The following is an 11,636-nucleotide window of genomic DNA, read 5'->3' as shown; positions in this document are numbered from 1 at the left end:
GGCTGAAAAATAGTCTGTGTGACATAGTGTAATAATCTGTGAAGCCTTTTGAGACTCTTCGTGATTTAGGGCTATACAAATAAAAAAGACTTGACTTGACTTGAATAAAACTTGTGAGAAACGTTATGCGATTGGGTCTACCCTTTGTGCTGGTCGTGACACAAACAACCTTAAGTGTCGATCACTTAAGGGCAAATCTCAAAAACCAAAAACTCCCATTGTTGGTCAGTCCTGGTAAGTCTTATAAAAAAAAAACAAATCTTTCTGTGGGAAAAAACCTTTTGATTAAAATTCATTTCAAACATCCAGCAACTAATGTATACGTCCACTTCCTTGTTGGACTTCCTGCTTGCGTGGGAACGTTTGTGGCCTCTGTCACCGGCGGAAGTGTTGAGATGATCCTGCATCAAGACAAAATAAATTTCAATATGGAACAATGAGGAGCCCCCCTCGCCCAACCCTTTCAATGGCAATGCCAGCATGATGCATTCAAGCGCTCCGGCACCCCACACAGTCCTCTGGGATGTCACCCATCACTCACCTCCGATTCCCCCAACCAAGGTCGAGCTTGGTGATAAAGACATTGGAGAAAGTGCGGGTGTTGCTTGACAGCTGTTGGCGTAAACACCTCAGGGGGGGAACCCCCACTGGTCTCCTTTTCATGATTGTCCTCCAGGACGAGGCTTTACACTGTTCCAGCGTTTGTTGTGGAAAGAGCTGTGTGCCCACAAGCAGGTGCTTCCTCAGCAACTTTTTGTTTTTCTTCCTTCGCCATTCTTTCACTTCTCAGAGTCACACTTAAGTCAACCCCTTGTTTTTATATTATTATTACATTTTCGGCCATGTACCACACTAGAGCGTGTTTGGACAGTGGAAAAGATCAAGATGTTTCTTGCCCATCTTTCAATATACACCCTGTTGATTTTTTTTCCATTGAAAAACGTTTTAACCAACACTTGGAACTTGGAAATGTATTTATTCATCAAACAATTTTACGAACAATTTTACAGATTTTTATATCCAATTTTAAGTATTATTTCCTCGTTTTACAAAATTATATTCAAATTTTACAGAGTAAAACAAGAAATATTATAATTTATTATGTTCGTTTTCCTACTTCTTTTTTTCAGGTAAATGAGAGAAAAAGAATGTTAAAATTAGATTATTTATTTGATTGAAGGGCAGCACGGCGTGCAGTGGTTAACGCGTGTGCGGCACAGTTCTGAGGTCATGAGATCGAAGCTCCTGTGTGGAGTTTGCATTTTCTCCCCGTACTTGCGTGGGTTTCCTCCGGGCACTCCGGTTTCCTCCCACATTCCAAAAACATGCAGGTTAGGTTAATTGGCCGGTCCAAATTGTCCCTAGGTGTGAATGAGCGAGCAAATTGTCTGTCCCTGTGTGCCCTGCGACTGGCTGGCACCCTGTTCAGGGTGTTCTCTGCCCACTGCCCGAAGATAGCTGGGATGGGCTCCAGCACCCCTGCGACCCTACTGAGGATAAGCGGTGCAGATAATGAATGAATGGATTGATGGATGGATGGATGGATGGATAGTTGATTGAAAGATGGGAGGAAATTTTTCAAATATTTTTTTTTTATAGTAGAAAATTTAATGTTTAAATAGAGGTTTTCAATTAGTTTATTGAGTTTTTTTCTTTTTTTTCTCAAAAAAATCTTACACCACAAGAGGTGCCACCATTTTAGGACCACTGGAGTTGATCACATTTGGGACTTCAGGGATCAACATCAACATTATTTTCAAAATAGACATATACAGGATTGACAGGAGTCAAACATGTTTTTAGGTGTGCAACTATGTTTTGGTATGCACAAAAACGAAACATTATGAAAAGTACAAGGACCTGGACCTAAAGCAGAATCTGCAAAAGGTGGAGGAGATGAAAAGAAGTCTGGTTTGCAGGCAGACCTTTTTCACAAAAGCAAAATCAAAAAGTGAAGCTGATGTAAAGGACAGCTTTATTGTGGCAGCAGAGATCGCAAAATCAGCCCGGCCCTTCAGAGGGAGATTTTGTCAAAAAGTCTATTGTATAGTTTACGACATCGTGTGCCCTTCACTCTGTCCTGAAACTTTCCTCAGCTCCAGATCCTGACTCCACACTTTGACGAACTTGCATCTAAGAAAAGATGCCAGGTATCTGGCTTAGACCAATGTGCAGAGTAAATCAGAGTGTAGCAAACTGAGCTTGAATATATCTTAAGCACTTTTTCTACTGCAAGGAATGGTCTGATCAATAGTTGAAATGTTGGATTTTTATCGAATGACATTACTATTTTGGGTTCTGTTGTTGGTGGCTTTAAAAAAGATGTACTTGAAAAAGGAACTTGAAAGGATAAGGGGAGAGACATACTACTTTATTTATTCATAAAAGAGATGAATACCACTGTGTCTGTCAGAACCCGAACAGACGGTGGACCCAGATGCGTAACGTTATCACACAAACTATATTTTACGGGAACAGGGCAGTCATGCGTGGGAACACAAACTCCAGCGATTCGGCGATCGCTGGGCTGAAGAAGTGAGACAGAGAAGTCAGGCACGGGAAATCAGGAAGCCAAGGGCAGACGAGATTGAAACCCGACAGGACAGACAGGATTGATACCAGATACAGGGTACACAAGCAGATACCGGACAGGACGGGAGAGACGGGATCGATACCGGATTTTGGATACACGAGGACGGGACAGGACGAAACAGACAGTATCGATACCGGACAGGACAGGACAGACGGGGTCGAAACCAGATTCATGAGCAAGATACCAGACAGGACGGGACGGACGGGATCGATAGCGGATACTGGATACACGAGCAAGATACCAGACAGGGCAGGACAGACGGAATCGATACCGGATACTGGAGACTAGAGCAAGATACTGGACAGAGTCAAAATACAAGTCTTGCAAGTGCAGAGGCTCGGTGACGGACTGACAAGGAGTGATTGAGAGCACTGACTTTAAATAAGAGGGGAGTCAATCAGGCAACGAGCAACAGCTGGCGCCAAACGAGCGGGCCCAAGTGAGGGCAATGAGCAATCGTGACAGTGTCGTTTATTTCAAATTTACAGTGCATCCGGAAAGTATTCACAGCGCTTCACTTTTTCCACATTTTGTTATGTTACAGCCTCATTCCAAATTGTATTAATTTAATCTCTTATTTCAAAATTCTACACAAAATACTCCATTATGACAATGTGACAGTTTTTTTCTTTACTTTTTTGAATTTATTAAAAATAACATTTACATAAGTAATCACAGCCTTTGCCATGAAGCTCAAAATGGAGCTCAGGTGCATCTTTTTTCCACTGATCATCCTTGAGATCTTTCTACAGCTTAATTGGAGTCCACCTGCAGTAAATTCAGTTGATTGGACATGATTTGGAAAGGCACACACCTGTCTATATAAGATCCCACAGTTGAGTGTGCATGTCAGAGCACAAACAGCAAGCATGAAGTCAAAAGAACTGTCTGTAGACCTGCGAGACAGGATTGTCTTGAGGCACAAATCTGGGGAAGGATACAAAAAAATGTCTGCTGCTTTGAAGGTCCCAATGAGCAAAGTGGCCTCCATTATTCGTAACTGGAAGACATTTGGAACGACCAGGACTCTTCCTAGAGCTGGCCCGCCTTTTAAACTGAGCGATCGGGAAAGAAGGGCTTTAGTCAGGGAGGTGACCAAGAACCCGATGGTAGCTCTGTCAGAGCTCCGGCGTTCCTCTGTGGAGAGAGGAGAGCCTTCCAGAAGGACAACCATCTCTGCAGCAATCCACCAATCAGGCCTGTATGGTAGAGTGGCCAGACAAAAGTCAAGTCAAGTCAATTCATTTTTATTTGTATAGCCCTAAATCACGAAGAGTCTCAAAGGGCTTCACAGATTACTACACTATATTACACAGACTATTTTTCAGAATATTATTATACATTCCCCTGCTCTGGAGCCGACGAAAAGAGTAGGTTATTCAAATGCTATAGAGTAGAAGTGAGTTTTAAGCTTAGATTTAAACATTTCCACTGAGGTTGCAGATCGGATCTCAGAGGGAAGAGCATTCCACAGCACCGGTGCCCGGATGGAGAACGCTCTCGAACCAGCAGAACACTTCTTTGCTCTTGGGATCACCAGAAGACCGGCACTATCAGATCGTAGGCTTCGGACCAGGACATAGGGGGAAATCAGATCTGAAAGATAAGAGGGAGCAAGTCCATGTTTGATTTTGTATAATACTAAGAGAACCTTGAAATCACATCTAAGGCTAACTGGGAGCCAATGCAGGTTAGCCAAAATGGGTGTTATGTGATCGGACTTTTTTGTCCTAGTTAAAAGCCTCGCTGCGGCATTTTGTACCAGCTGAAGAGACTTGATTCTAGACTTCGGGAGACCAGAGAGTAGTGCATTACAGTAATCGAGACGGGAGGTAACAAACGCATGAATTATAATTTCCGCAATGTTACGAAGATGGAAGAAAGCGGTTCTAGTAATTTTCTTTACATGCGTTTCAAAGGATAGATCAGGGTCAAATATGACACCTACATTTTTAACTGAGTCACTCTGTGTGATGTGACATTTGTCAATGTTCACAGCAGTTTTTCAGAATAAGTCACGGCATTTAGATGGACCAATGACTAACATTTTGGTCTTTTCAGAGTTAAGACGCAAGAAATGGAGTGACATCCACTCTTTTATCTCAGTGAGGCAGGCCTCCAAATTTTCACAATTTAGTGTGGCAGATTCCTCCAACGGAAGATATAGTTGAGTGTCATCTGCGTAGCAGTGGAAACTGCTATTGTACTTGCAAATAATATCACCTAATGGAAGCATGTAAATGCTGAAAAGAAGGGGGCCAAGCACTGAACCCTGCGGAACACCACAGGTAACATTAAAGGGCTCAGATGTCATTTCGCAAAATTTAACACAGTGCGTCCTATCTGAGAGGTAGGATCTGAACCACGAGAGGACGGTTCCTGAGAGACCAATCCATTTTTCCAACCGTTCTAGTAGGAAATTGTGGTGCACTGTGTCAAAGGATTAGGGGCGGCAGTAGCTCAGGTGGTAGAGCGTTCGTCTTTGGATCAAGGGATCCCAGTTCGAATCCCGTCTCGCCCGTGTTACATGTCGAAGTGTCCTTGGGTAAGACACTGAACCCCTAATACCCCCAATAAGCAGGTTAGCGCCTTACATGGCTGCAGGGCCGCTATTGGGAAATGTGGAGCACATTGTAAAGCGCTTTGGGAAGTCATTGACTTGAAAAGCGCTATATAAATGCAGATCATTTCATTTCATTTCATTTCATTTCATTTCATTTCATTTCATTTCATTTAAGATCCAGCAGCAGCAAAGGTGATGAAGCGCCAGAATCCATTGCCAGTAGGAGATCATTTGTTACCTTGATCAGAGCTGTCTCAGTAGAGTGGTTAGCCCTGAATCCTGATTGCATAGATTCAAAAAGGTTATTCTCGGATATGAAATCATTCAGCTGCTGTGCCACTACTTTTTCAAGTACTTTAGAAAGGAAAGGTAGGTTTGACACAGGTCTATAATTACATAAGATTTCTGGATCAAGGTTGGGTCGTTTCAGTGTGGGTTTAATAACGGCGGACTTAAAAGCTGCTGGAACTACACCTGAGGAGAGTGATATGTTTATAATATTTAGAACTGAAGGTCCAAGGACGCCAAAAAGATCTTTGATAAGTGAACCTGGGAGCGGGTCGAACTGGCAAGTTGTCGGTTTGGCCGCATTCACCACCTGTTTGAGATCATCAAGTGACAGTTCGCTAAAACTGGACAAATTCCCTGAACAGCCACCCTGTCGTGCATCTGTAGATTTCAGCCCTTTAATATGTGTGGTATTAATAATGTCTTTAGCAATTTCTTCCTGTATGCATTGAATCTTCTTAGTAAAGAAGACCATTAAGTCATGAGCAGAGTGGGTCGAACTAGCTGCGATAGTCTGTTGCCTTGTAAGCGATGCTACAGTGTCAAAAAGGACTTTGGGATTGTTCTTTTGTGACGCAATCACATTCGAAAGGTAAGCCGATTTTGCAGAGGCAAGGGCCGCTTTATACTTTAACAAGCTGTCACACCAGGTTTGATGGAAAACCTCAAGCTTGGTTGCGCGCCATTTTCTTTCCAATTTCTTGCATTCTTGTTTAAGGGTTCTAGTTTCATCAGTAAACCAAGGCGTGCGTCTTTTAGGACGTGATTTAAGCTTTATGGGCGCTATTGAATCCAGGACACTAGCCAGGGTAGTATTAAACTCATTCATAAGTGAGTCAATCGAGCCATTGTATGAAGGAAAGGACGCAAATACTCCAGGAAGGAGTTCAAAGAGCTCAGAAACTGTGCCAGTGCTTATATTGCGTCCGCTAAATCCTTCAGCTTTTTTAGCACTACATTTAGCTAGCACCTCAAATGTAACTAAGTAATGATCCGAGATAACGGTAGTACACGGTAACACCATAATGTTTGAGGTTACAACTCCTCGAGTCAGAACCAAGTCTAGCGTGTTTCAAACTTTATGGGTTGGCAAATCAATCAGTTGATTAAAACCAAATGCATCAATTAGAGACCGAAACGCAACAGTAAGTGAACTGAGTGGGGAGTTCATATGAATGTTAAAGTCCCCCATAATTATAATTTTGTCTTCATAGGTTACTAGTTCAGACAAAAGTTCAGCAAATTTATCTAAGAAAGTTGTGTATGGCCCAGGTGCGCGATAGATAGTTATTACATAAATTGACAATAGAGAGGACCGCATCATAAGAGCCTCAAACGCCTTGTAATTATTAGAGGTACAAGGATTAAATTTGAGCGATTTTTCAGAAATGAGCGCGACACCGCCACCCTTTTTCAACGTGCGTGCTACATGGCTATTCACGTAGTTTGGGGGAGAAGCATAATTTAGCGATAAATACTCATCCGGGCGTAACCAAGTTTCACAAAGACCGATACAGTTAAGTTTATAATCACGAATAATGTTATAAATAAGTAAAGCTTTAGGAGCAAGCGATCTAATATTTAAAAGATTTTAGCTTTGCTGAATCATTTGACTTAGCTGAAGTCTTTGTAGTCTTTGTAGAGATCGTCACAAGATGTCGCCGTTCGTGAGCGTTGAGTTTAAAGCATCGGTTGTCCGGCGAGGAATGAATCGTGGAATTAGTCACATCCTCGCGTCCTTCTCGCTCCTTCGACTTCGCACGCTTCACACATTGGATCAAGGTTGGGTCGTTTCAGTGTGGGTTTAATAACGGCGGACTTAAAAGCTGCTGGAACTACACCTGAGGAGAGTGATATGTTTATAATAGCTCAAATGAGTTTGACACCTATGGTCCAGGACACATGGGTCACTAATATTTTAAAGCTAGGTTACTAGCTTTGTTACTGGTTAGCTCGAAGGGCTGACAGTTTGATATGCATTTCTAAAATAACATGTTACTATGTTGTTACCAAGTAGTAATTATTACAAATTAAAATAGGCTCAGTCAACCAGTGACCATCATGTCAGTTAGAAATCTAATTTCCTAAAAAATCACAATGACCCATGATATATTTTCAGAACCAGTTTCCAGGCTACTGTAGTGTTTTGAGGGGGCTACTTGCGGGCACCATGTTGGAGGACCCTGGACTACAACATTTGGTAGTGTGGACTAAAATAATTTTAGTGATTTACAGGCAATTTTTGGGGCATGGACAACAATTGGTTGACTGGACGATTGGTTGCAAAGTTTATTTTCGATAGACCATTGTTCTCAACCTTTTTTGAGCCAGGCCATGTTTTTTTACATTGGAAAAATTTTGCGGCACACCACTAAACAAAAATGTTATAAAATGCCACTGAACAGTATGTTTAATTACAATATAATTTATAATACCCCCAGTTTTTACAGCACAGACACTTGACAATGAGATATTTGCAGAAAATGATTCATAAATGTTTTATAAAATTTTACATTTTAAAAAGTGACATTGAATAATTTCTCTCGGCACACCTGACGATCTCTCACGGCACACTAATGTGTCGCGGCACAATGGTTGAAAATCACAGCGATAGACTTACATTTAGTGAGGCTACCAGCAATTTTGTATTGACCAAGGGTCTATTCGAACATTACCCAGCATTGTTGCGATTGAGCATTTGACTTGAAAAGCGTTATATTAATGCAGACTATTTATATTTAGTAAAACAAAACAAAAATGTGAGCAACGCTGCGTCGGAAATACTCCACTGCCTTAAAATGGTTCAGTCAATTTGATTCCGTGTTCAGGTGAGAGTCTATCACCCACAATAACAATAAAGAAATAGACAAAACCTCCTCCTACATTTTTTTTACATAGTTTTCCGTGCTAGGAGAGAGACAGCGAGGAGAGGGAACCTGGAGCCCTGGATAACACAGGTAACGCACTCACAGTGAAGCAAAATATGAACAGTGACTAAAGGTAAAAACATCCCTTCCAGAAAAGAATCTAAGATATTTATGTATTTTCTCCTCATCAATTGACCACATTTTCACCATATTTTGGATAAACCGTTTCCTAATAAAAAGTTGTGAATTCTGTGATTGTAATGGGTTTCTTGACCATAACTTTCCAGAGGTTCTCTATTGGGTTGAGATCAGGATTCTGGGCAGGCCATGCCATTAATTCAATGTTCTCTCCTTTAAAGAAATATTTACGTTTTGCTCTGTGACATGGAACATTGTCCTGCATGAAGACTGCAGGTTGATTGGGTGATGAATGCAGGTAGGGAACCATGTGCTATTGAAGAAGGTTCTGATACACATTAGAATTCACTCAGCCATGTAACTGTACCAGAGGCCCTACTCATGCTGCAGAAAACATGACCCAAACCTTGACACCTTCTCCTTCACTATTCACTGACTTGCGGGTTTAGTCTTTTTCCAATATGTCGCCAAACAATGCTTCTCATCAGACCCAAATTGATTACATATCCTTTATCTCTGATGTAAACTTACTCTAGCTTTTTGATTATTTTTTCTTGCCAACGAGAGGTTTGGTGACTGTGGTGTGGGCCTTTAGTCCAAATGCTCTTAAACAGAGATATAGTGTATGGCAAGATGAACAGTTATTGCATACCGCTCATTCCTGCTTGGAGGTAGGCGATTGTGTTTTTTTCATTTGTTTCTTGCGGTCGGTATAATTTGTCTGGCTAGCTTCCCTTTAGCGTCGGGGCTAACAAATCAAGTCAAGTCATATTTATTTGGATTGTACTTAATTAAGAGCTGGGCAGAGCACAACAACAACAAAATAACTATTAAAATATTACACCAGCTATATATGGCGAGACAGATTCTTACCGTGTTCAGCACTGAACTAGCAAGCAATTCCGGCTGCAGTGTGGGAATGATTACCAGTTGTCACCCCCGCAGTAACCTGTATTTCTATGCATTTGTCTTCCGTGGATGACGACCCTTTTTCAGCAACTTGAATGAGTTTGTCGTTTTGTAAAGATTCAATGTTGTTGTAATCACGGATTTGGAACCATCAACCTGTTTTGTTATAGCTAATAGGATCAGCGGGACAACCTGCTGCCAGAGGCTTTCAGTCACTGTAGAACGGCTTACCGTCTTGCAAAGTCAGTCAAACTAGCAGTTTTGGGGGGTTGACAGACAATCAAGGAAATTAGCAAAATTTGCTAGATTAGACCATTAAGTCAGAGTTACCTGAAAGTTTTCTCTACTTTTGATCAAGTCAGGTCATGTTTATTTTTTGGCAAAATACAGGTTTTTTTTTTTTGTTAAAATGCCTTACCTAATTGGTGGAAAGTGTTGCAGTAGCATGGTATAGAAACAGCAAAATTGTCATGAACCGGAACAGGGTCAGGACCCAAATGCGTGACGTTTTTCACACAAGCCTTTTATTTTACGGGAAATGGGGAGTCATGCACGTTAGGCAGCAGTCTGGCGTGGAATGATAGGAAGCCAGAGGCCGACGAGATCAATACAAATTGCCTGAGCAGATATCAGACAGATGGGGAAGATACTGGACAGGACGGGACAGACAGGATTGATATCAAAACAGGATATCGAAATTAAATAGGACAAACTAGATGGGAACAAGACCGGAACGGGAATACCAACAAGAAACAGGACCGGAGTCAAATGCCTTGCGGGCAGAGGTTCGTTGACAGACTGACAAAGGAAGAGTGAAAGCACTGAGCTTGAATAGACGTAAAGCCAATCTGTCAACGTGCCGCAGCTGGCGCCACGCGGGCGGGGCCAATTGGGTGCCGTGGCAACCGTGACAAAAATGTCCTTAAACTTTTGAGCAATAAATATGGCATTTTTTTCAGAAATATTCAATCGTTTGTAACTTGTTCTCGAATTTTGACCCCCAGTGGGTGTGATTGTCGGTGGAAAGGGAGAGAGATCAGGTGCTCAGCAAAGCTCTGAACCAAAAATCGCCCCTGGGTCGCAGAGTCCTGTTGACTACTCATTTTTTGGATGTTGCTTTTGTTTGGTTTGCAATTTTGGAATGACTTTGTTGTGAAACTAGATACTTGTTAAGTGAAATTCATTGACCTTTCTGCTTCAAAGCAAAACACACAAGCTAAAGTTCTTATTCATTGGGGAAAGGAACCTCATTTCCACGTGACATCGTCACCCCAATTCTTGCACCTCACTCTAGACTCGCGCAGTCAATCAGGGTGACACCAATTATGGGTGTCATGTGCCCACATGAGACCGCCAGTGGGAAAGTGTTACTGTGTGTTCATCCATCAGTTCTGTCTTAATGGGCTGCTGGGATTTGCTGCAGAGGCACCAGCAAGTCTCAATTTAGGAGCTCCCCTTTATCAAACGCACAGGTGAATTGGGCCCTGAGCAAGGGTTAGATATTGGCCAAAGAGGTGACAGTTCTGCTATGTTGGACTTTTGTAACTCATGAATGTTATTTTTCAAATCTAAAAAGGATTTTGACCAAATGTGATCAGCGTATTTGAAATACAACTATCCACATTTCTCTGTAACTTTTAGAGATCAACTGAAAAATTTGCGATAGGAGTTAAAACATTTGATGTGAATTGGAACCTTTAAAGCAGGTGTCTTCAACCTTTTTCAAGCTGAAAGCTACTTTTAGCTACAAGGTAACACAAAGGGCACCCAGTTTGATGTACATTTCTAAAAAATCAACTGGGCTAGATAGCTTGCTAAATGGTTAAAAATGTAGCTTGATAGTTAGCTGGAAATGTTAACAGGTTAAAAACTAAATCGGAGCTAAATCGCTAGCTTAAAGAATAAAACGCCATCTCAACAGCCAGGTAGATTTCTTAAAACGGAGCTAGATAGCTAGCTATAAGGGAGGGCAAAATATAGCTTCATAACTGGCAAAAAAATTTAGCTAGCTGGCATGAAAAAATATGTAAAAAGCTAGCTAGATAGCTTGCTAAATAGCTAAAAAAATTAGGAAGGTAACTAGCTACAAGGCTAAAAAGGTAGCCAGCTAGCTAGCTAAAACGGCAAATTTTTCACACATAAATTGGAGTTTAGTATGTTGTATTTCCTGTAAAATAAGTCAATAAAACAGATGAATAAATACATTTGATTAATAAACGAATAACTTCTCGTTATAGTCTTAATTTTCTAAAAACAATTATCACTATTTGAATATTTT

The sequence above is a fragment of the Urocampus carinirostris genome, chromosome 20 (assembly GCF_059441175.1).
Source record: "Urocampus carinirostris isolate Australia breed hairy pipefish chromosome 20, RoL_Ucar_1.0, whole genome shotgun sequence".
NCBI lineage: Eukaryota > Metazoa > Chordata > Actinopteri > Syngnathiformes > Syngnathidae > Urocampus > Urocampus carinirostris.
The sequence above is the reverse complement of the archived record's forward strand: the minus strand, read 5'-3'. Positions refer to the sequence as shown.